We start from the raw sequence: 25,630 nt of genomic DNA, 5'->3' as shown, positions 1-25,630 counted from the left end.
TTCCTAACCAATGTCCTAGTGTTCCCTTTCTCCTATCAAATCTTCTCTCTGACAGATCTTAACAAACTATTCACAATAAGCAACTGATCAATAAAACAATGTATTAAACTAAAAGAAAAAGTTAAACTAGGGATTCTTAACATGAGATGGTCCGTGGATCAATTTCAGGAGGTTGATAAACTTGGAGAAATTGCATTTTTATTTTCACTAACCTCTAAATAAAATTTAGAGTATTTTTCCTATGTATGTAGGCAACAATATGCAGGGGTCCACTGGATTCTTCAGACCAATAAAGGAGTGGGTGATGCAAAACTAGGTCTTAAGCTAAAGGAATAAGTTTCTAATGGTACATTTTTAAAATTAGAAGTCTACTTTAAGCCTTTTTTTTTTTTTTTTTTTTAAGATTAAAAGATACTTCATAGTGATGTTGAAATCTTGTGGACAGTTTTTCCCAGGGCCATTGTATCACATTCAAATATGCTAAGTGGCCTGATGTCTATGTGGCAATTTTAAAATTAGAGTTTGGAGACAATGTATATTGAATATATAAATAGGTTGCATACTAGATTTTTCTTCGGAATCACAATTCTAGTCTGATGGGCACTAGATTCATTGTTTCATTTTCACTTTCTCTCCTCTAATCCCTTCTTTTCTTTTTCTCACTTTTTACTCCCTTTTTTCTCCTCCTACATTTTCTCATTTCCCTTCACCTTCTTCTTTAGTCCTCCAAGAAGACCCTTTTAAACTTTTTAAACTATTAGATGCTTTGGTTTCTGGGTTCTGATTTTTTATTGATTTGATATTCTGCCCTCCCTCCCCATCCCCCTGTCATTTCTCTCCTTTTCCTACTCTTCCTTTAGCTCTCCCCTTCTTCCTTCTTAAAGAAATCTTCCCTTTCCTTTGTAGCTCCATCTTCATGTTACCAAGGAGACTGAGATGCTGGAGATGGATGCTGGTTTTGAGTAGAAGTTTCCTGTTCCTTCTTCTCTCTCCCCAGATGCTCTAATATGGGGAGTGGTAGAGGGAAACTTATGAGACTCCTGGACCTGTCTTCCTATCCTAAGATATGTTGAGCAGCAGAAGACATGAAGAACAGTAAGTGAAGGGAAGGAGGAAAAGGGAGGCAAAAACTGTGAAAAGAACTGTGAGAGAAGGGCAAGATCAGCAGTCAGGGAGGTAGGACAGGGATCCTGAGGATGAGGTCACCAATTCAAAATCTAAAGCTATCTGAAATATGTCTGGGATTCTTTCCTGAAATTTGTTTTAGGGGAAGAGACTGAAAGACATAATTGTCTATTTTTCTTTTCATCTTTCCCTTCCCATTTTCCAAGAGAGTATGTACCTGTTTCCCTACAGGGACACTAATCTCTTCCTGAAAAGTTTATTTACTTTTCTATTTACTTTGTTTTTAAACCAATAATCATGATAAATTGAGTTAACTATCACATTACTTACTAATCTCTGTTTGGCATTGCTCAAGTGAAGCAGAGAAGTACCTTTAGGGAATGCTTTGGAAGAGACTGAAATAGATTTAAAGCTGCAGAGGTGTTTCCCCCCTCCCCCAACAATATATAGACTGGGGACTCATAGCTGAAAAGAGGAATTGTTAATTCTATTTTTATAACTTTTCATGGAAGAGACAGAAAATTTATACTGGGACCTTCCTATGAAAAGATGAGAAGCAGTGCCTGGGATAAATAGCAAATAGAAATGTATGGGATTTGAAGGCAGGTCCTTTTCCCCCTTTTCTTTTCCTCCATCTCTTCAAGAGCAAAATCCCTTCCAGAGAAGAGGAATTGAGGAAATGGATCCTTAGAGAAAGCCACATCCAAAGGGAAGGGCAGCTCCACCATTGCAAGAGTGAATGCCAGACTAGAATCCACATCATCCTTCTGCTTGATATATATATATATATATATTTTTTTTTTTTTTTTAGTTTGAGTGAAAGCTCTATGGTGAGATTATATTATTTAGCTTAAGTTCTTTTAGAATTGTCTTGTCACTCACTAGTCAATAAACATTTATTAAGTGCCTAGCATGTACCAATCATTGCGCTAAGAAATGAGGAGACAAAGAGAGTCAAAATGATGAGTTAGGAAAGGAGGAACCCCTTTTGGATCGGTGCAAGGATAGTTCAGTGACGGTACAAGAGTCCCCTGTAAAGAAATTTACAGGCCCGAAAACCTAGATTGATAAAAAGGTTTATTGTAGGGATTTGGAAGTAAAGTTTAGCTAGTAAAGTTGAGGGTAGAGATAAAAGGGCACCGGAATAGGTCTAGTGGGCAGAAACCCTTGATATGAGGATGCCATGCTTAGGACTTCTGCAAAACGTTGACTCCAAAGTAGCCCCTTTTATAATGGGGGTTCTTGGTGATTTTGAAGGTGGGTGAAGTCCCAGGCTCCTGGCGGGTTTTTAGCCAGGGTCAGCATTGAATAGAATTCAATGGGTTTAAACTGTGGGGGTTGGGAAAACCCAAGTTAGCTTAGATCCAGTGAGGACTGGGGAAAGCCTGGATATCATTGGAATTCAAAAGGGTGCTTTTTGACCAGGATTTGTGAATCAAAAGATCCTAGCTTAAAGGGACCTTTACCCCCATCAAAAAGACAGTCCTTCCTCTAATGAGCTTGCAGTTTAATGGGGAAGCCAAGTTATACACATGCATATACCTATATCTATATAGATAGATAAATCTCTTTCTCTCTTCCCCCTTCTCTCCCTCTTCCCTTTCCCCTTACTCTTCTCTCCCTTCCTGCCTCCCTCCTTCTCCTTCCTTCCTTCCCTCCCTTCTTCTCTCTCTGTCTCTCTGTCTCTGTCTCTCTCCCCTCCCTTCCTCCATCTCTTTCTGTTTCTGTCTCTTTGTCTCTGTCTGTCTCTGATTCTTCATCTTTCTGTCTCTGTCTCTCTCTGTTGCTAAATGGCACAGGGAATAGTATATGGGACCTGAAGTCAGGGAGACTCATTTTCCTCAGTTCAAATCCAGTCCCAGACACTTGCCAGCCGTGTGATCCTGGGTAAATTGATTAATTCTCTTTGCCTCAGTTTCTCATCTATAAAATAATTTGGAGAAGGAAATGACAAATCCCTCTAGTATCTGCCAAAAAAAACCTAAAGTGAGATCGTGGAGAGTTGGACACAGCTGAAAAGACTGAATATGTATATATATGTACATATGCATATATATGTGTATATATATGTATATATATATATATATATATACATTTGTGATATATTCATGTGTACACATATATATAATAAATGTCAGATAATCAACAGAGGGAAGGCATTCCTATCAGTACATTTTTGCTTCCTGAGTATCCCAGGGGTAGAAAGTAGGGATGATGGGTGTTAGTTTTGCCCAATGACACCTGCCAGCTGAAGTGGGGGCTTAATTTGTAAATATCCCAAATAGATGATGCATAAGTTGTAGAGGTAGCTGGGGGAGTAATAGTTTGGGGAGTGGTTGGAATAGAAAAGTAATGGGTGAAGGAAAATTGTAGCTATAAAGGAGGCAAAGAGCCATGATTGCCTATCAGAGTGAAATCTGACACATGTGATTGGTTAATCACACACCCTCTGGGATCAGTCACACTCCCATGACAGCAGTGGTGCTGGTAGTGAGGAGTGGCAAAATGGGGGGAGGTCTACCCTCTTTTGTATCGCATTGCTCAATCGGACTTTATAAAAAGTTGAACTATCCAGATCAGTTCCCTAAACTTTCATATCTAAGTTTACCATAGTTGTTAGGAGAATCATTTAGGCTACATGTCTCAGGAACTTTTGACTACTTAAGCATAGCATCTACAGAATGAGTAGTTCTAGGTAAGAAGTATGAGGTGGGTGAGAAAAATGAATATACTAAATGAAGAAGTTACCATTGAAAAAGCAGCTTGCATGTTTATTTTTGTTGGATAACTGGCATCATTTCACTCTACTAAGTAGAACCACAGTTTTCTTTTACCACAATGGAGGTGGAAGTCTTCCAAGGCAGAGCTAGTTGTTCTGATTTATAATAATCACAACAAAAAGCATTTAGATTGTACTTCAAGGTCTGCAATCTGCTCTACAAATATGATCTTATTTTATCCTCAGGTCTTCCTTGGAAGGTAGGTGCTATTATTATTCCCATTTACAGATGAAAAAAATTGAGGCAGACAAATTGAATGACTTGCCCAGTGTCACACAGCTAATAAGGGTTTGAGACTAGATTTGAACTTCGGTCTTCCTGACTAAGATTCAGCACTCTATCTACTGTGCCACTTAGTTGCCTCTTTTATTTTATAAAAGAACCTCAGATGAAAATTGGGATGAATCTGTTGGTCAAACAGAAGGCTCCTCCATACCATGACTAAGAGACAGCAGGGTCTTAGATACCAAGTTGCATATATCAATATTATTGGGGAGATGGGGAGAAATACCCAATACTTAGTGGCTTTTCAAGGTCTTTTAAAGATTAATAATTCAAAATTATCTCATGTATAATAATAAGACTTAACATCCAGTCACAGAAACAAAATTCTTTGGTCCCTTCCATGAGACTGCTTTTCATCTTGAAACTAGGAAATGACAAAGATTCTTCCCCATTCTCTTGCTTTAGGAATGCATTTACTTATCTGATCATTTTTTGAAATCCCTCTCCACCCAACTATTTACATTTGCAAGAGGACCTCTCCATCTACTTTTACTGTCTTGAATGCTGATTTTTATCAAATAGGTTAGAATGATTTTTATTTGGAATACAACTTTCTATTATTTACCTACTATCCTTATTTTTTTTTTGAAAAAAAAAAAAAACAATAAACACACACATACAAACTCTTCATGCATTGTTTTACTCCTGCATAATATCACTATTTGATTAAAAGGTACTAAACTCCCCAGTATTTTAAACAGTTTTCCTCAATCAGTCTTTTTTATAAACACAACTTCATTCAAACATAGGGCATGATACGATGTTAGCCATAGAACAGCTAAACAGTCAAATCCTTAGAGACCTGTGCTCATGCTATGTGACGCATCAGCACACATGTTTTATCTATCAGACCAAGAGAGCATCCCATTTGAGGCTTTTCCCTGTAGTAATCAAGGAGAAAGTCAAAGAAAAATGGTATTCTTTTCAGAGACTCTATCAAGATGAACTGAACACTTCCAGACCAGCCTAGTGTACCACATCCTCTAGAAGATAATATTTTAACTTGATTGGACTTCTGTAACTTACCACCAAAAGGATTCCTGAATATTTACTTGAGAAAATCTTTGCTCCTGATACCTTTGATATAGTTTTAGGCAGAGAAATGAATGTGAGATTTCTTTTTTTTAGCATACTTTCTCTTTTTAACTGGCCTCATTCATTATTCTAAGCAGCTCTTACAAAACTCTTTTGACTCTACATTTACCATCTCACTGGTTTAAAGATTTAATTTATATTTTTTTCATTTTGAAAATCTCTTATTCTTGATATTGCATGTTTTTATATCATTTTAATTTCTAATATATTTCTTTTTCCGTTCCTCTAGCCAGCAAGTCTTCTCTTACAACAAAGTTGAGAGTGAGAGTGAGAGACAGAAATATTCAACCAATTGACATATCAGCTCGGTCTGTATATTTGATATTCTCCATCCTTAGATGTCCAATTCTTTAAAATAAGGAAAGAGATACATTTTATTATAACAGCAACAACAACAAAAGTAGAGTGTGTGTATATTTATGTATGTATGTATATATACACACATATGTATACATATATACACATATGTTTTTAAACATTCATGCTATTATATATCTATATCTATCTATCTATCTATCTATCTATCTATCTATATCTTTAAAGTTTGTTAAGCACTTTACATAATTATCCTATTTTATCCTCACAACAATCCTGGGCAGTATGTACAATTATTATCCTTACTTTACAAATGAAGTAACTAAGTCTGAGATAAATGGCTTGCCCAAGGTCATGCAACTGGTTCATGTCAGTGGCTACCAAACGCTTTGCACATTTGAAGTTCAGATCTTTTAAAGGATGAGTCCTTCTTTCCTTGTGATCATTTTATCAGAAAATTCCTTGGAGTTTCAGAAAGACATCAAGGAGAATGTTGGAAAAATCAACTGTGAATTTGTTGTTGTTATTTGTTTTTTTTTGGGGGGGGGATAACCATGGGGGTACTATATAATAACAACAACAACAATGAGAATAATTCACACACAAGTATGTTTAGGAACTATATTTTGGTGCTATATGTATTTGCATGTAGCATTATATATTAATGTGATAAAATAATTATATATTATTTAGCACAGTTCTAGATTACATTAATTTTAGCTATATTATATACTAATATATGTGAATATATATATATATGTATATAGTTGCATTGTATGTTACTATATGCGTATAGATGTATTGATTGAGCTTGCTTTCTTCATGACAAAGCCTGGGAGATAATTAATGGAGGTTGGTTAGTTGGTTGGTTGTTGTCCTTTGTTCTCAAAGAGGACCAAAATGACATCACTATGTCAGAGTTGAGATACAGTGTGTCCAGCTGTGACTGATCAGACTAATATGAGCTCAGAATGCTCTGCCACAGGTCGGACACAAATAGTCCCTATGAACATTTGGGTGGATTCTCTAACTTTGTGCATCTCACATTTCTTCTGAGATACTTCATCTCTGCTTTGCTTATAGAGCATAGCACCTTCTCTGATGAGGGCACGCCATGCTGGGTGGTCCTGTGCCGTGTTTCCTAATCGATTCTGAAGTTCTTAGGAGATAGCTTGAGTATCTTTATAATGCTTTTTCTGACCACCTTGTGAGCACTTGCCCTGTGTGAGTTCTTCGTAAAATAATCTTTTTTGGCAAATACACATTTGGCACCAGTGAATTGTTATTCTTTCCATCTTACGCATGAGGAAACACAGGTAGCTGACACTGTGAGCATCCTCGAGCGGCATCTTCACAAGAGTGGCTTTTCAGGGTGATGGAGGAGCTCAATGGAGTAAAAGCATCATTAATCCCAATTCTCTTGGGTTAAGAGTCTTGCACTCCCTCTATATAGTCTGAGTGGAGATGTGAGGTAATGGTTTGACATCGCATGGTACATGCTGCCTCCTGTCTCTTTCTCTCTCTCTCAGTCCTTCAGCTAGGATGGCTCTGTGTGGCAGTTGGTGGGAATGGCTCGCCCCCTCTCTGTAGGACTTTCTTCCTCAGATATAGCTGAGAGGGCTGCTCTAGTAAAATTAAGCCTCAAACTTGTGCTTTTTTATTTGTTATTTGTATTTAGGTAAAATTTAGAAAACCATTTTAGAGTTGAAAGGGAGCTCAGAAGCCACCTAATACAACTTTCTTGTTTATGAATGAGAACATTGAGTCCCAGCAAAGTTTTAAGTGACTTTCTTATTGTCACAGTGGAAGAGCAAAGATTACAACTCAGGATCCCTGACTACAAATCCAGGGTCCTACCACTCTGTCTCTTGTGTGGTTCATGAACCTTACCCTTCAACATAGAGAAGGGGGATTTGACGTTTCTGGGCAACTTTAGCTTTGGGAGTTGCCTTCGGGGTGACATCAAGTTTGACAGTTTGGGCATTAGTCTTTGTAAATTAGGGGTTCTTAATTGTGTGTGTGTGTGTGTAAGAGAGAGAGGTAGAGAAAAAGAAAGAGAGAGAGATTCCTTTGGCATTCTGGTAAAAAGTATGGACCTCTTCTTGGAATAATTTATAAGTACATAAATTACATAATATAATATTACAAAAGAAGTCAATTATATTGAAATACTATCAATCATCAAAATATTAAAAAACCCCCAAAAAATAACTGAGACTCAGATCCCAAATGAAGAACTCTTGTTCTAGAGAAAGAAGACCACTCACATCGTTTTTGAACAGCATCCAGTTTTGGTGGAAGAAGATCCCTTTATACAACCACATTCAGTATAAGGATCAAAGCTGCCACACATAAGGCAAAACATTTGAATTTGACCATTTCCTGCTGTTAGGGTGAGTTATTTGGGCAGAGAAAGTATGGTGAGATGGCTTATTCAGGGGAATCTTAATAACATAGTAGGATAATGTAAGTAAGATGATTATGGTGGTACAGGAAAGAACTCTATAATTTCCAGAATGTCAAGAGTTTTATCAATAACAATCCATGGTGAATTCTGTTCTGACAGAAGGGTAGAGAAGGTAACAAACATGTATTAAGGCCTACAATGTGCCAGGCACTGTACACTTTACAAATATTATCTTATTTAAAAGGAACTTATAATCTATTTGTATATTTTTTGTGTTAATGTAACTGTGGGGTTCTTTGAATTCTTTGTGTCTTCCTTATTTTTTTCAGGGGAGAGACAAAGGCTGTCTCTCCCATAAGCATTGCTAACCTGAGTGCTTGTATGGAATCTCTAACCATATTTGGGAAACCTAGGCACAAATGTTATCTTAATTAATCTTGGGAGATTTTCCTGAACAAAATGAACAAAACACAGAAAGTGACTTCTTAGTCCTTAGGATGAAACCCATTCTGTTTGGGGTAACCCAGGACTATGAGTTATGCTATATGAATATTTATATGTATAAAAAGATGAATATCTCATAGTTAGCAAATATGACATTTGTTTTCTGCCTCCATGCCTTATGCCAGGAATGCTTTTCTTCATTATCAATGCCTGTTGGTACCTATAGCTCCATTTAAGGCTCAGCTTAAATGTCACCTATAAGAGGCCAAAATCTTTAATCCTAGCTCCCTTTCCTACTCTATAGAATCTAAGTTCTTTGAGGTCAGAGAGACTATCTCACTTTTGTATGTGTATCTCCAGTTTCTGGTATAAAGGCTAGTTTATGGTAGCTACTTAATTTATTGTTGATTAAGTAATGGGCAGTCCGCCACTACTCAGGTTATTATTATTATTATTATTATTATTTTTGCATTTGTGTTTGTCAATAAAGCTTCATTTGGGCAATACGTTTCATATTCTGGACTTGGTTTTATGGTTAAATTGAGCATGGTTGTTCTGTCTTGGCTGCAGAGTAGGATATGGGAGTAAATATAGAAAACTGGTCATGGGGAAAACAGTGATTAATGAGTAGAGTGATCTTTTTTTTTTTTTTGTCAGAGAGCCCTTTTTGTTTTATATATATGTATGTATGTATGTATATATATATATATATATATATCTTTAAAATATCAGAATTTGGGCTTTTTTCTTAGAAATCCATTGTTATTCAAAATATTAGTTTGGTTTGGTTTGATTTGCTGCCTTTGTTTTTGGCCAATTCAGTGATTCACAGTTGATAATTACTAATCTGAATTTTTAAGTATTCTCCTTTTAACTTGTGTTACTGCTCCTTGCATATATCACAGAAGAAATAATTCCTTTCCCCACTAATATACCCCAAATCATTGGCATTTCTACTTATTAGCAGCTGCTAGGGAGGGGAAAAAAAAGCTTATTGAATGGGTAAAAACCATTGATTGAAAAGTGGATTGGAAATGATCTGTGAGTTTCAGTGATTATATATACTATCTTTCATTAGCAATTTCTGATCAGTTAAAATTTATAGTATTTACATTACTATCATTTCTTATTGTCTGCCATAATCTGTCTTCAACCTATCATTCTGGCCTTATTTCCTACCATTTGTTTCTCTTCCCAATCTTTTTCAGTCAAACTGAACTTCTGGGACTGTTTTTTTTTTTTTTTTTTTTTTTTTTTTTTTTTTTTTTCTGTCTCTGTGCCTTCAAGAAAACTGCTCCTCATTCCAAGAATAAAAACTCTCTATATTTCCATCTGCTGAAATCTCTTTCTTCCTTAAAGATCCAGCAGCTGAGATGGTACCTCCTCAGTAAGGTTTTCTCTAATTTTCCCAGTTGAAAGTGATTTCTCCCTAATAAAAATTTCCTCAGTATGGGTATCTCTTTTGTTCTCTCAATTTGTCTCTTCCAAAGACTCCAAGGGTTTCTGCTCTTGTCCCTTTTGGGAGGGAGGAAGAGAAGAGAAGCAATTATAACTTTCTCTAAGAGAATGACTAAATGAAAACCTGGCATGTGAAAAAAAATAAATAAAGCTAAGACAGTCTCAAATATAAGAAGTTACTGAGTCCAGGAGGTGAGGGATGTATGTCTGAGCTCTATATCCCTACCAAACTTGGCAATTCTATGCTTTGGAGTTATTTCTTTTCCTTCTTGGCTTTACTCCCTAGGCCAATCTGTTTTTCTAGTACAGGTCAGCTGGCTTTGTCATGATTCACCTTCTAGGTCCTAGATTACTAGTGTGTATTTATATTTGGAGAAGAGCCAAAGATAGCATCTGAAAAGGCAGATGATTAAAAGTTTACTCTTCCCCTGACCCCTGAAATCCTTACTCTTCCTCTACCACACCCCGCCACAGGATTGTATTTATTTTAATGCAGCGTTTAGGAAAAGAAAAGACTTTTCTCTGCTACATTGCCATGCTAGTGTTAACAGAATGGAACTTTCCCTAGTTTCTCCTGCAGACTTTAGAATAAATAGATGTTTCCACTTACCACTGACATCTGTGTGAGGAACAGCCCCACCACATGATTGAACTCCATTGATTTTTCATAAAAGTTTAATAAGATGATACAGGTCAAAAGCTTTGCAAATTTTGCGATAAATTTCTGTGAGGAACTGAGCAAGACGTAATTGGTTAAGATGACGTAAATTAAAATTGTATGCATCTAGCAGAGCAGGAGGAAGAAGAATGAGGATGAGCAACCTTTGGTGGGGGGGGGGCATATTTTTTTGGCATCTTCTGTAGCATCCTGCAGGCAATCAAACATTCTGGAGTTGCACATCCTCCTTTCAAATTGTTGTCACGGAAGATTTAACAAGCAATGTTCTCAGTCAGGATCTTGGGATTTTTTTTTAAGTTCAGCATATTACCTTAATTAGATAACACAAGTCATACATGGCATAATAATTTTTGTTTGCCTTTGATTCCATTTCCAAATTTTTCTCCTTGAATTACTGTTTAAAATACTGAGGAATTTAAATTATTTTTCAACACCTGTTTAATTTCCATAGCACTGTGATCTTTATGAGATTAGTTTCCTTAAAAATTCCCTATTGGATTTGAATTGCTTTTACTTCTATGTGATAAGACACCCTCTCTCCTTTTTATTTCTCTCCTTGCTTCTTCATTGTCATAATATTTACTTTAAATGGTGATTTCCCCAAAATAGGGTCTAATTCAGTGTTAAGAAGTGCAGCTGTGCCAGAAACATTGTAAGTGATATCAATACTCATGTGCCTCATTTGCCTCATTTTTCATTTTATTAAAAAAGCCTGGTGGTCTTTTGGACATTGTCTGTCATTGCATTAAGTTTCTTGCTTGACAGTACAGCCTCTGCTTAACTTGCCATTTTATAGTCTGCCCAAGATCAAGTTACACCAAGTGAAAACTAATGGCGGTACCAAATCACAGGATTTCTCTTAAACCCAATTATGCTGAGGAGATACACCTGTTGATAAATTAATCCTGCACAGACCTAAGTGACAGCATGACATAATGGCTATAGTGCTGGTCATGGAGTTAGGAAGTTAGGAAGACTTGGATTCATATCTCACCTCTGAAAATTATTGTATACATATAGGCAAAATCTATAGGCAAATCTGAGGTTCAGTTTCTATATCTATAAAATAGGTACAGAAAATATCTGTAGTATCTACTTTCCATGACTGCTATAAGGTTCAAATGAGACATTTATTACATACAACTGTATATGTTTTAGATATTATTATAAGCTAGTTTCTCTATTACTTCATCAATGATGCAAACTATTCCATGCCCTTTACATCAGTTATAGGAGGTAGGCTTTGAGAACAAAGACCAATTAACAGATAGTAAGAACAAAAAGACTTGAGATAATGCTTTTCCCCTACCTCAGTCAGATTGAGGCTCTTAGAATATGACCTTTGATGAGTATGAAGCAATCTTCTAATTTTTTTTTTTTTTTTAGGAGACATTCTACTAGGGACAGAGAAAGAAAAATGATGTAGACAGGACATTTTCAAAAAGCTCAAACTTATAATTTACTCCTGCCAATAACTTATAAGGAAGTTGTGCAATTGCTGTTTTAATGGATGTTGACTTACTATGGCCTGAGAGTATTGAGTCCCATCGTGTGGGTATAACTGGAGAAGAAGTAACACATTATTAATAACATGGTTTATTAGCTTGTGGATCCTTCTTTGAAAAAGGATTTCTTTTAAAGTGGTCTGACCAAGATCTAACAATATGAAAATGGATTTCAATCTGTTAAAGATTCCTCGCTCATGGATCCTTTTAGTTCTGTTATTTTTTGTTGTGTCTAACTCTTTGTGATCCCATTTTTGGAAGTATTTTTGACAAAATATGTAGTGGTTGCCATTTTCTTTTCCAGCTCATTTTACAGATGAGAAAATGGAGGCAAACAGGGTGAAGTGACTGATCACACAACTAGTAAGTGTTCTAAGCTAGATTTGAACTCAGTTCTTTCTGATTCTGCCCCTGACATTCTACCCACTGCACCATCTAGCTGCTTTGGCCACAAATCCAAATGCCTTAAAATGTCTGGACCCGAGAAGTTTTCATCAGTGTGAATATTTGATATTAGTTACCCTCAAATTTATCGATGTCATTACCTGTCTGACTTCATCATCTTCTCGTTCAATTGCTCCTTTTACACTTTTTTTTGACATGTCTGACAGGAGGATTTGTGGTGTTGGGTTTTTTTTTTTTTTTTGTTATAAGGATTTTTCTTTTCCAGTAGAGGGGGATATTGGGAGGAGAGAAAATAAGTGCTTGTTAATTGGAAGATAAAGATAAACATATATACACCGATACACAGTGTAATCAATTGTAATCAATTGTTTCTCTTTCAGGCAGACCGAATAGATACATTTACTTAAAGCAAACATATTATAATCCCATCTCCACCTCTTCTCCTGGCCCCAGGACTTGAATTCACTTGGAAAGAAGCTAAAGGTGAGTATAAAAGAGTAAGAAGAAGAAAACTCATTTTTTACTTGCTTACTACTTGATCTCAATTAAATCTGAGGCTTAAGTTCCTTTCAATATGGAACTTCCATCATATGGAAGCGCTACATACTGACACAAGAGCCAGGGCATTGGGAAGCAGAGTTTCACCTTTCTCTTTTTAACCTATTGAAACTAGGATATTCAAATGTGGTTTTGCGTTATGCTGCTCATAGGGAGACACATAAGGAAGTTCATTTGTCTTATTTTATGGAGGAAAGGTTAATCTAGATCATCTAGGATAGAGGCATAAATACCCTGCTAGGGAGTATAAGACAAAACTCCTGAGTGTTGCCTGAACCATCTTAAAATATTATTGGAGAACTTTTAAAATTTATTTTTAAAACATATGCACAGATTATTTTTCAACATTGATCCTTGCATAGCTTTGTGTTTCAGATTTTTCTCTCCTTCCTTCCACCCTCTTCCCTAGATGGCAAGCAATTCAATATATATTATATATGTTAAAATATATGTCAAATCTAATATGTGTAAATATTTATACAATTATGTAAATTTATACTTGCTGCACAAGAAAAGTCAGATCAAAAAGGAAAGAAAATGAGCAAGAAAACAAAATGCAAGTGAACAACATCAAAAAGAGTGAGCATGCTATGTTGTGATCCACACTCAGTTCCCACAATCCTTTCCCTGGCTCTCTTCATCATAAGAGCATTGGAACTGGCATCAGTCATCTCATTGTTGGAAAGAGTCATGTTCATCAGAATTAATCATCTTATAATATTGATGTTGCCATGTACTATGATTTCCTGGTTCTGCTCATTTCACTTCACATCAGTTCATGTAAGTCTTTCCAAGCTTTTCTAAAATCATTTTATTGGAGAACATTTAACAAAATAAATAAAAATACAACACAATACAGATAATGCTATTTTATGATTTTCTAGAGATTTTTTGTAGGGATTGGTTTCTATATGAGTTTGACCCTACTGATCTAGTTCTCTTATTTTTACAAATAAGAAAATTGAGGCCAATGTAAATGACATGACTTGCCCAAAGTCACACAATCTGTATATGAGGTGGGATTTAAACACAGGTAGCACTGATTCCCAAGTTTAGCACTCTATCTATTGTACCATACTTCCTAGAGAAGAAAGAAGCTTCCCTAGTTTGAAGCACAGAGTGTATAATGGAGAGTTAAATGAAATAATGCTTCATGATTTGAATGCCTCTAGATAATGGAGGAACTGGAATATCAAGCAAAGCAACTTAAAACTTCATTCAGTAGGCAAATAGGGACCAGAGGAAATTAATATAAACAGATTTATTTATAAGGAATAACAATCTGACCTTCATCTGAAGGGTGGATTAGATGGAAGAGAATGGAGGCAAGAAAACCTATTGGCATACTAAATAACTTAAAATTCCATGTCCTATCTCAACACAGTATCACTATCATATAACCTAATATGTAGGTTCATACAAAGAAGCACAAACATGTGGAAGGACAAAGGTTAGAACTTCAAGGAAGAACATTGCTAAGCTGGTAAAATGGCACAACTCTTTAAATGGCCCTAAATTTTCTCTTAAATAACAGTCAGTTCAGTGGCAAGACAAAAGTCAAGAATGACTGGTGATGAGCAGAGATATAGTGGATGATCTTAACATCTTCACTAAGTGATCAGATCTAAGTACTCCATAGCACTTGGATATGGAACAAATTGTTCTCATCTGCTCATTCCACAGGGGGATGGTCTTCACAGGCTTGGGGTAGACATCCCCTAACTTACAGACAGATTTGAGATCTGTCACTTACCCTCAACTTGGTTTAGCCTGTCTGACAAGATAGTTTGCTTGGGTGTGGGTGCTGTTTATGCTATATCTTCTTAGAGCCATTCTTTCCTTTTTTTTTTCCCCTTTATTAAAACTTTTTATTGTTTAAAACATATGCATAGATAATTCTGCAACATTATCCCTTGCAAAACCTTGTATTCCAGTTCCCTCCCTTCTCCTACTTCCCCCTCTTAGACGGTAAGTAGTCCAATATAAGTTAAACATGGTAGAAATATATATTGGATTTAACATATATGTATGTATACCTATTTATATAATTATCTTGCTGTACAATTAAAATTAAATCAACTCAGAAAAGAAAATGATGAAGAAAATAAAATGCAAGCAAACAACAACAAAAAGACTGAGAATGTTATTTGTGAACCACACTCAGTTCCCACAGTCTTCTCTGTGGGTGTAGATAGCACTTTTGGTCAGAAGACCATTGATACTGGTCTGAATCATCTATTTTTGAAGGGAGCCAGGTACATCAGAATTGATCATTGTATAATATCGCTGTTGCCATGTACAATGATCTCCTGGTTCTGCTCATTTCACTCAGCATCAGTTGATGTAAGTCTCTCCAAGCCTCTCTGTATTCCTCCTGCTGGTCATTTCTTACATTTCTTTGGGATATAAGCCCAATAGCAGCAATGCTGGATCAAAGGGTATGCACAGTTTGATAACTTTTTGGACATAGTTTCAAATTGCTCTCCAGAATGGTTGGATTCTTTCACCACTCCACCAACAATGTATTAGTGTCCCAGCTTTCCCACATCCCCTCCAACATTCATCATTATTTGTTCCTGTCATCTTAAAAGGCTAATATTTTAGAGATGACCTGCAAAGGGAAGATAAAATGTCCTTAGCCAATGTGAGTACTCTTCATGTAAAGGACATTTTTTACACTTTTTTAATACAATAAATCAAATCTTTTATTTATTGATTTAATAGAAGTATTTAGTCTTTGTTTCTGTCTCTAATTTCATTGGATCAATCAAGATTTACTCTTTTCTGACAAATGTAATAAGGCTAAAGGGGACAAAGTGATAGAAATATCACTTTCACATCATTATTAAAATTTAACATCTATTCCAGATTAAGAAAATTCGAAGTGGTGGTTTTGTAATGGGGTCAGGTATATGTAAAGAATGCTTCAGATGGCATCTCTTTTTAAGTGGAGGTTGCTTCCAAGAGAATTTTGATAACTTAGAATAAAGTCATTTGGATGCTCAGTGGAGCATGTGTGGACATTCTGTAACTCCATGTAGAAAAGGAAGCTTGTTGATTGGCTGTGAAGGCTTGAAAAAGTCTGTTAGCTTCAGCCCTTCTTCAGTTAAATCCAGTTTTGCAAAGGAAGTAGCCCTGTGGTCCTGTGAAATGGCCTTAGTACTTAGCCTCTGTTCTTTTTCATTCTAGGTGAAAGGAGTGATGTCTCCTCCATCTTGTGAGAGGGATACTGCAACATCCTAGCATTCCAGATTATAGAGTTCTTTGGTGTCCTGAAATTCCAGGCAAGGTTTTATAGTTAATCCAATATCTGTATTCTGGGGAGCAAAGACTGACTTTTTGGACCCTTCCCATCATTGGACTATTCCCTGAGAAAAGAACTTAATCTTAAAGAATTTGTCCTTAAATGTGGTGGGACTAATACTAAGTAGGAACTGAGCTAAATTTGGGACCTGAACCTTTCCCCACTCCCCCCAACTTTAGGTGTTGGGAGAAAGTTTGTGTTTGTTCTGGCTAAATCTTCAAAGTAAATATCCTTTTGTCACTTAAGTTTCCAGTGCCCCAGGATAAAAATATATGTGTGTATATATACAGTCTACATACATGTGTGTGAGCGCACAGGTGCGCACACACATATAAGTGCATAAAGCAGCATGCATGTGTAATATACATGTGCACGCATGCACATATGTTCAACAATGTGTACATGTACACACATGTATGTGTAGATGTGTATAGTTGCATTGCATATGCCTATTGCATGTATGTATATATGTATATAGGTGCATGGATATGTGTATATATAGATGCATGTGTATATATGTACAAGTGTGGATTGTATGATATGTATATTAATGCATGTACGCATTATGCTGCATAAACATATATGTACCCATGCATTACATACATATGTGTTTTACATGTTAAAATATATTAAAAGGTATTAAAGATATTTTAAAGATATTTATATTTAAAGATTTTTCCACTATATATGTGTTTGTGTACATCTGTTACATTCATTAGGCAACATATATATTCATGCATATATACTATACACATGTAATGCACATTCCACTATACATGTGCTTGTATATGTGTGTTACATTCATTAGGCCACATATATATGCATGCATATGTAGTATACACATGTAATACATATGTATGAAGTAATCATTATAAAATATTGTGCTTAAATTGCTACATTATCCATCATCTATTTCTGTATCTATAAAATGAGGGGATTAGAATTAAAATAATAGATTTACTAAGAACAACTTTGCACAACTAAGTCATTTTGAATATTATAAATACTCAAACTATAAATGACCTATGAAAGAAGTTGCTATCCACATTCAGAGAAAGAATTGATAGAAATATTATGGTGTGTATACACACACACACACACACACACATTTGTGTCTAATGGTAGCATTATTTGGGACAGGATGAAGAGGGAGGGAGAAAAAAAAAAGCATCACAGAGAAGAAAATTTAGAAAGAAGCACAGAAAATGAAGATAGCTTTGAAAACTGCAAAAGTTTGCAGACGAACTGCAAAACTATGTAATAAAAACATAGTTTTTCACAAAAGTAAATAGTAAGAAATGGAAATCCATGGGTTTACACTGATATTTGTATTGAATTTGTATTTTTATGTTGTTCTTTGTATACTGAGATGTTCTTTTTTCCCTTTTCTTATATTTAAGTTCAACCTGAATAAAACTTTTTTTTTAAGTTGCAGATTTAGAACTAGAAGAGACCAACCTCTTCATTTGAACACATAAGCAATTGATCTATTCACATAGCTTCACATATTTAGTAAATGTCCAAGATAGGATTTAATTCTGGGGTTTTTATCTGCTACAACACACTTCCTCTAAATTCCCTTTTAGTCTCACAATCAAAAAGGCAGGAGCTGTGAGAAGCTGGGCCACCTCACCTTTCAGATCTTCACCAACAGCCCCAATCCTTTACTCTGTCCCTGTTTTACTTCCTCCAGACTTGTTAACAAATCCGGGTGCATCCTGGATTGGAGGAGTTTGGCCTCTGATTCATTTTCCGGCATTCCCCTTCTTACCTCCTCCCCTGGCTTTCTCTTTCTCTTATCTGCTGATTGAGACTAAACCGATCCTTTGGCACATGGCTGGAAACTGCAGGCTGCTGAATCAGCATTTCCCTGCTAATCTATTCTCACACAGCTGGCTTCCTCCTCCCAGTCCTTCAGCTTAGATGAAGAAAGAAAGAGGCAGAGAATTCAATTCTGAAGACCAGGCACTAGAAGTGAGGAAGGCTTTCATTGAGTTGAAGGGTCTTGGCAGGCTGTATTTGAACTGAGCTTGTGAGGAGAATAGGAATCTACATGGAAACCCGGCTTCAGCAAGCCTGGGACTGCTGGGAGGAGGACTTTGGGTTTATTATGGGACTTTACATTTCCATCGTTTAAGGAATTTGAAACTGCATTGAGGAATTTCAGAAAAGAGTTCTTGACTCCAGCTGATTCTTCCCTCTTCAGATAATGTTGATGCTGAATTTAATTCAATGGCTTTGATTCAAGTTTCCTTAGTGATCAATTAAAGGGAAATGCAATTTCTTTTTATTAAGCTTATTTATTTTGGAAAAGCATCTCAGAATAGCAAATAGAAAGACCTGTGTTCAAATTTCACCTTGGGCACTACTTGCTGTGTGATAAAAACTGATAAAATCATAGATCCAGGATTTCCTTTCCCCCACCTCTACTCACTGCAGACAAAAAAAGAAAAGAAATGAAAAACAAAGGAAAACAAAAAATCATGGGATCATTTATTCTTCTTTCCCACTGACAATGACATTTGGAGCCAATACATTTTTCCTTCTTGTTAAGTGGCCTTCCATATTCTCCTCAACTAAAGATGTCCTCTCTCTCAAATTTATCTAGAATACTTGAGGTATCTCTCTTGACCCATAACATTCTATCTTATTTGCTGCTTATCTATGGGCATATCATCTTCTATCAAATGAATACAATCTTTTTTAGGGCCAAGATTATGGGTTTTTATTCTTTATCTTGCACGGTGTATTATACATAGTAGGCATTCCATGTAGCTGATTTGATTGAATAATAATAGACATTTTTATGACTTTAAATTTGCAAAACTTGAATCTTTCTTGCTTCTATTGCTACATTTTTGGTCCCTTCTTAGTCTATTTTGCTAGATAACAGGCTATCATCTTCAAACTATGGGTCCAGCCCAAGATTGTGTGTTGGGCATCCTTTTCTCTCTTTAGCTTTTTATGACTTTATCAGTTTCTATGGATTCAATTAACACCCTGATGAAGGTGATACCTAAATCTATTTCTCCAGCCCTAGTTTGTTTTCTATGTTTTAGATCCATATTACCAACTGTCTACTAGACATTTCAAATTAGGATTTTAAAACAGATCTAATTATCTTTCCCTCCAATATCTCCATCCAATACCCCTCATTTCTCTTTGAGGGTACCACCATCTTTTTTGAGTCACTAATATCTGGAGTTATCCTTAACTCTTCATTCTCCCTTACCTGCCCTTTCCCATATCTAATCAATTTCCAAGTCATGTTGATTCTATCTCTCTAATATCTCTTATATCTGTCCTTTTTTTCCCTATTAATATGGCTACCATCTTTGCCTGAACTACTGTTATATAGAAGGATTTCCCTTTCTTCAATTTTTCTCCATTCCAATCCATTTACCACACAGCTGTCAAAATGATATTTCTAAAGCAGAAATCTGACTTCAGTTCTAGCCTGCTGACAAAGTTCCAGTGGTTCCTTGTAGTCTCTAGAATGAACTGCAAACTTCTCTGTTTAGCAAAGAAAGCCCTTCATGATCTAGCTTAAATCGTTGTTTCCAGCCTTATTATATATGATTGCTTTCTTTCATGATTTCTTTTTCAGCTAGATTGGGTTACTTGATTCCCCTCAAGCATGATATTGCTATGCCTTTGCAAAAACTATCCTCCATGCTTGGAATGTACTCTCTCCTTGCTCAGTCAGCCAATAGACATTTATTATTATTATTTTCCAGGCGCTGTGCTAAGTCCTGGAAATAAAAAAAAGGAGTCAAAAGACAGTCCCTGCTATTAAAATGCTCACAATCTAATGGGAAACATAAACAAATAAATATGTACAAACAAGTAATATAAGGACAAATAAAAAATAATTAACAGAGGAAAGGCACTAGAATTAAGAGGCTTTGGGAAAAGCTTCTGCAGAAGGAATTTTAACGGGGACTTGAAGGAACCCAGAAAATCCATTTGGCAGACATGAGGCAGGAGAACATGGCTTGGGAAACAGCTAGAGAAAATAGCCAAAACCTAGAGATAGAATACCTTGTTCATGGAATTTAAAAAAAGAGGCCAGGATCAGCAGAGGGCCACTAGATAACACAGGGCCTAGAGTGCCACATTGGAATCAGGAAGTTCAAATATGATTTCAAGCACCAGATATGTGACCCTGACCAACTCACTTCCCCCTGTTTGCCTCAGTTTCTCATCTGTAAAATGAGCTGGAAAAGGATCCAGTATCTCTATCAAAAACCAACCAACCAAACAAAAAACCCAAATAGGGTTACAAAGAGTTGGATGTGACTGAAATGCCTGAACAACTGAATAGGGTCATGATATTGAGGAGTATATACTTAGGAGTAAGGTATAAGAAAATTGGAAAGAGGGTGATAATAGTGAGGGCTAGGTTATAAAGGGCTTTGAACAACAAATGAAGATTTTGTATTTGATCCTGGAGGATAGGGAGCGATGGTAGCTTATTGAGTAGGAGGGGACATGGGCAGACCTGCACTTTAGGAAAATCATTTTGGTGGCTGAATGAAGGATGCAGGCAAAGTATTGTTTTTTTTTTTAATTAAAGCTTTTTATTTTCAAAACATATGCATGGATATTTTTCAACACTGACCCTTGCAAAACATTGTGTTCCAATTTTTCCCTCCTTTCCCCACCTCCTCCCCTAGATGGCAAGCAATTCAGTATATGTTAAATATGATAAGAATATATATTAAATTCAATATATGCATATATTTTATACAGTTATCTTGCTGCCCAAGAAAAATCAAATAAAAAAGAAAACAATGAGAAAGAAAATAAAATGCAAACAACAAAAAAAGTGAAACTGCTATGTTGTGATCCACACTCATTTCCCACAGTCCTCTCTCTGGGTGTAGATGGCTCTCTTCATTACAAGATCATTGGAACTGGCCTGAATTATCTTATTGTTGGAAAGAGGCACATCTATCAGAATTGATCTTTGTATATTCAGCTGTTGCTGTGTACAATGTTCTTGTGATTCTACTCACTTCATTCAGCATCAGTTCATGTAAGTCTCTCCAGGTCTTTCTGAAATCATCCTGCTGATTGTTTCTCCCAAACATTCTTATATTGTAACTTATTTAGCCATTCTCCAACTCATGGACATTCACTCAGTTTCCAGCTTCTTGTCACTACAAAAAGGGCCAGGCAAACTATTTAAAAGTCCAGTATGAGGTGATGAGAGCCTGTACCGTTGTGGTGACAGTGTCAGAGAAAAGAAGGGGACATATTTGAGAGATGTAATGAAGGTAAAATCAACAAGAACAAGCTTTGTTAAATCTCACAACAATCCTGAGGAATAAGAGATACTATTATCTTCGTTTTATAGTTGAGGAAACTGAGGAGAAGTTAAGTGACTTGTTCAGAGTAACATAACTACATAGTCTGAGGCTGGAATTGAATTCAGTTCTTCTTGACTCCAGCCTCAGTGCTCTATCTATTGTGCTTCCTGCTGCTTCTAAGCATATGTACAGATATATTTAATATATATGTATACATATAGCTATATAAAATAAAGATAATAAATACAGAGTAGGTAAATATGAGATGCTTTGAGAGAGAGGACACTATTAGTTAAGGAAGGAGAGACTTAGCATAGATGGTTGTGCTTAAACACATGTTGGAGGAAAAGAAGTGGAAATAGGGAGGAACTGAATTCCCAAATATAGGAGACAGTGCAAAAGAATAGGATCAGATATGCATAAGTAACATATAGTATGTGAGGAATAAAGAGAAATCCCATATGGCTTAATTGGAGAATGAAGGCGAATGAGTAACATCCAGTGAACCTGGGTTGGGGTTGGGGTTGGATTGTGAAAAACTTTAAAGCTAATCTTGGGAAATTATATTTTATCCTACCGGCAATAGGGAGAAATTTATTGAGTGGGAGAATGATGTGACAAATGTACATTTGACCTTTGCTACATGTTTTTATACCCCCTCTTTTCCTCAACCAGCCCAATTCAAACCCCAATTCACTCTGGATTATTCTAAGGGTGTGCTGGTGGATCTGCTTGCCACAAGGCTCTTTCCATTCCAGTCTATTCTCTACTCAGCCATCAAATTGATCTTGCTAAAATATAGTTCTAACCATGTTGTATTTCCCACCCTTCCCAATTCAGGAAACTCAGATATCCCCTAAAATCCAGAATAGAATTTAAAATCCTCTGGTTTTTGAAGCCTTCCATAACCTGCTACTCTTATATACCTTAATGATCTCCTTCTACCTTACTCATCCCCATGTTCTCTTTGATCCGGTAACACTGTCCCCTTTGCTGTTCTAACAAAGTACTGTTTGCCTACTCCATGCATTTTCATCAAGCATTCCTCATACCTATAATTACCTTTTCTTACTTCAAACTATTGGCTTCCCTGGCTTCTTGCAAATATCAATTAATATCCCAACTTTTGCAAGAAGCCTTTCCTCCTTTCTGCTTGTGCTTTCCCTCTGAGATGACCTCCAATTTATCCTTTTAATATCTTGTTTGTGTATAGTTACTTGAATTTAAATCCCCCCACCCACCCAATTCACTCTACCTTAGCACAGTGCTTGGCACATAATAAATGTCTGTTGACTTGACAGTAATCAATCAAAAAACATTTTTCAGCTCTCATTATGTGCCAGGGACTATGATAAGCACTGGGGATACCAATAGAAGCAAAAGACCATTCCTGTTCTTAGGAATTTAAAACCCAACAGAGGAGACAATATATGAATAAATATTTTTGATACAAGCTATACACATGATATTCATGCAGGCAAGCCAAATATATGATAATTAGAAAAAATCAATAGAAGGAAGGACCAAAATAAAGAGGAGATAGGAAAATCCAGAAAAGGAAGGGATTTTAGTTGGTATTTAAAAGAAGCTGAGGAGGTCAGTAGGTAGAGTGGAGGAGGGAGAACATTCTAACCATGGGAAAAATCAAGAAAAAAATGCCTGGAATCGAAAGATGGAGGGTCTTATTTGAGGAACAGCCAGGAGGCAAGGGTCATTGAACTGAAGTGGTTGAATCAGGGAGTGAAATATAAGATTGAAAAGGTAAAAATGGATTAGATTAAGAAGAGCATTGAATGCTAAGTCTTTGAGTGACATGCTTTGGAAATAGTGTGAACTGGGGGGGGGGAAACAAAAATCATTAGGGAATGGTTGCAATAATCAGTGAGAAATGACAAGACTCTGGACTGAATTGTGACCTTACTTCTGAGTCTTTTTGTGTCATGAGGCTCTGAAAAGATACATTTTCCTGCCCCCTTTTAAAGATGTATTTAAGAGCTCATTTCTTGTCTAGGCCCCAACTGATCCTTTCTTCTAGTATTTGAAAATAATTGTATCTTAGATATTTTGTGGATGTAGAAATGGAGATGTGACAGAAGTAAATTGACATTACAAACCTGAGAGTTTTAAAGAATAGTGGTATCTTAGAAATAAGGAAACCTTAAAGAAGGGGAGGTTTGGAGATAGGGGAACAGAATGGGTTCTGTTTGGGATATGCTAAGTTTGAATTGGTTCTTGGACAATTTAATTTGAAATGCTCAATAGGCAATTAATGTTGTAGGTCTGAAGCAGAGGGGAGGGAAGGGACTGGAAATAAAGACCTATGAATCATTTACCTAGAGATGATAATTAAACTCATTGCAGTTGAGGAATTCAATAAGAGAGAATATAGAAAAAGAACAGAAGAGCTAGAACAAAGCCTTGAGGAACACACATAGTTAAGAGACATGACAGAATGAGGAATCAGCAAAGGAGACTTGGAAGGAGTGGTCAGACAGGTTAGTGGAAGAACCAGGAGACAGCAGTATCACAAAAACTCATAGAAGGAAGAGTGACCAGGAGGAGAAGGTGGTCACTGGTGTCACACTTTTATCTTGTTTCTTCAGCACTCAGCATAGTAGCTGGCACATAGTAAGTACTTAATTTTTGGCTCTTGTTTATTGCTTGAAAAGACTTATGGCAACCATTGAATGGTTTGACCCATACACCAACTCTAGTAGGTAAATGATACAAATATTATTTCCTATTTAATAGATGTGGAAACAGTCTCAGAGAACTTAAGTGACTTGCCATGGTCACAAGGAAGGAAGCGTTTGAATTCAAGTTCTTACAATTCCAAGCCCAGCACTTCCTTCTACTACATTAAAAATAGTTGCTATAGTATATTGAAGGCATGTATGAAGCTCTTACTAGAGAGATGCCATATATAATGATGAACTGTAAAGAAGAATTTTCTTGTTCCTTTTATGATAACTACACTATTCCCTTCTGCTGTTAACAGCACTGGCTAATAGAAAACCTGAGGGTTTTTTTTTAAATTAGATTCTAAATTTCTATGATGTTCTGGGTATACTGTGCAAAAAGAAATATAATATGTTTTGATCAGGATTTTTGAATCATAATTTAAAGCTAAACTGGAGAATAATTCCCAAACCTGGTGGCTTATACTATCATATCAGACAGCCTTGGAAAATCCACAGAATCCTCCAATTACTCATAGCACTATCTTCCCAGGAGTTCTGAGTAGGTGTTTTAAAATATATTTAGGAGCAATGAGGAGACTAACATTTTACCAATGGAATGTAGTCAAGAAACATCTCCAAGATTATTAGGAGAGCTTGCATCTTCTTATTCCCAGGGAAGATATATTTTATTGTGGAAAGTTTAAAAAAAACACTTATTTGCTGTGAATAAGTTTTTTAAAAATACAAAACCGATCTTGATCTTTCTAGCTGTTGCCAGGGTTTTGAGTCATACATCCTTAAGGCAATGGCACTCCAATGATGTATTAAAGCAATATATCATAACAATGCCATGGCTTTGATGATATATTAATGAAATACATCGTTAAGGCGCCATTGGCCCCATGATGTATTATCCAAAACACTACCAATTGGTAGGATCAACACACAGAGACCTGTGTATAAGGGACAGGAGAATGGCAAATGATTCTGAGCCAAAATACAATTGAACTTTTCAAAGATGTCTCTCTAACAAAAGCAGTTCAGTAATATTGGCTGGAGTTGAAAGGGTTGCTCCAGAATAGTTTGATTGAATTGGAAGTGAAGGACAACAACGATGATCAAACCTGGCTTCTGCTGGAACTTGTGTTTGAAATCAACATTCCATATAGGTTCATGGGAGTAGTTTGTTATCCATCATTATACCTTCACTGAAAAGGAAACTATATTTCTATGTTCTTCTATATTTCTATTTCTTTCTATATTTATAGGGAACAGGA

The 25,630-nt window shown here is 36.2% G+C and overlaps 1 long non-coding RNA gene across 1 annotated transcript; it reads left to right on the top strand.

Moving 5' to 3' along the window:
- Positions 1–5,514: 5,514 nt before the first annotated feature.
- On the top strand, positions 5,515–16,514 carry LOC141540993 (uncharacterized). The gene is made up of 4 exons (XR_012481622.1): positions 5,515–5,593; positions 12,398–12,456; positions 12,879–12,981; positions 16,246–16,514. It is a non-coding gene; the product is annotated as an uncharacterized LOC141540993 (long non-coding RNA).
- The last annotated feature ends 9,116 nt before the right edge of the window (positions 16,515–25,630 follow it).

This window comes from Sminthopsis crassicaudata, chromosome 4, assembly GCF_048593235.1.
Source record: "Sminthopsis crassicaudata isolate SCR6 chromosome 4, ASM4859323v1, whole genome shotgun sequence".
Classification (NCBI taxonomy): domain Eukaryota; kingdom Metazoa; phylum Chordata; class Mammalia; order Dasyuromorphia; family Dasyuridae; genus Sminthopsis; species Sminthopsis crassicaudata.
Note: the sequence above shows the minus strand (reverse complement) of the source record. Positions and strands in the feature narration are given on the sequence as shown.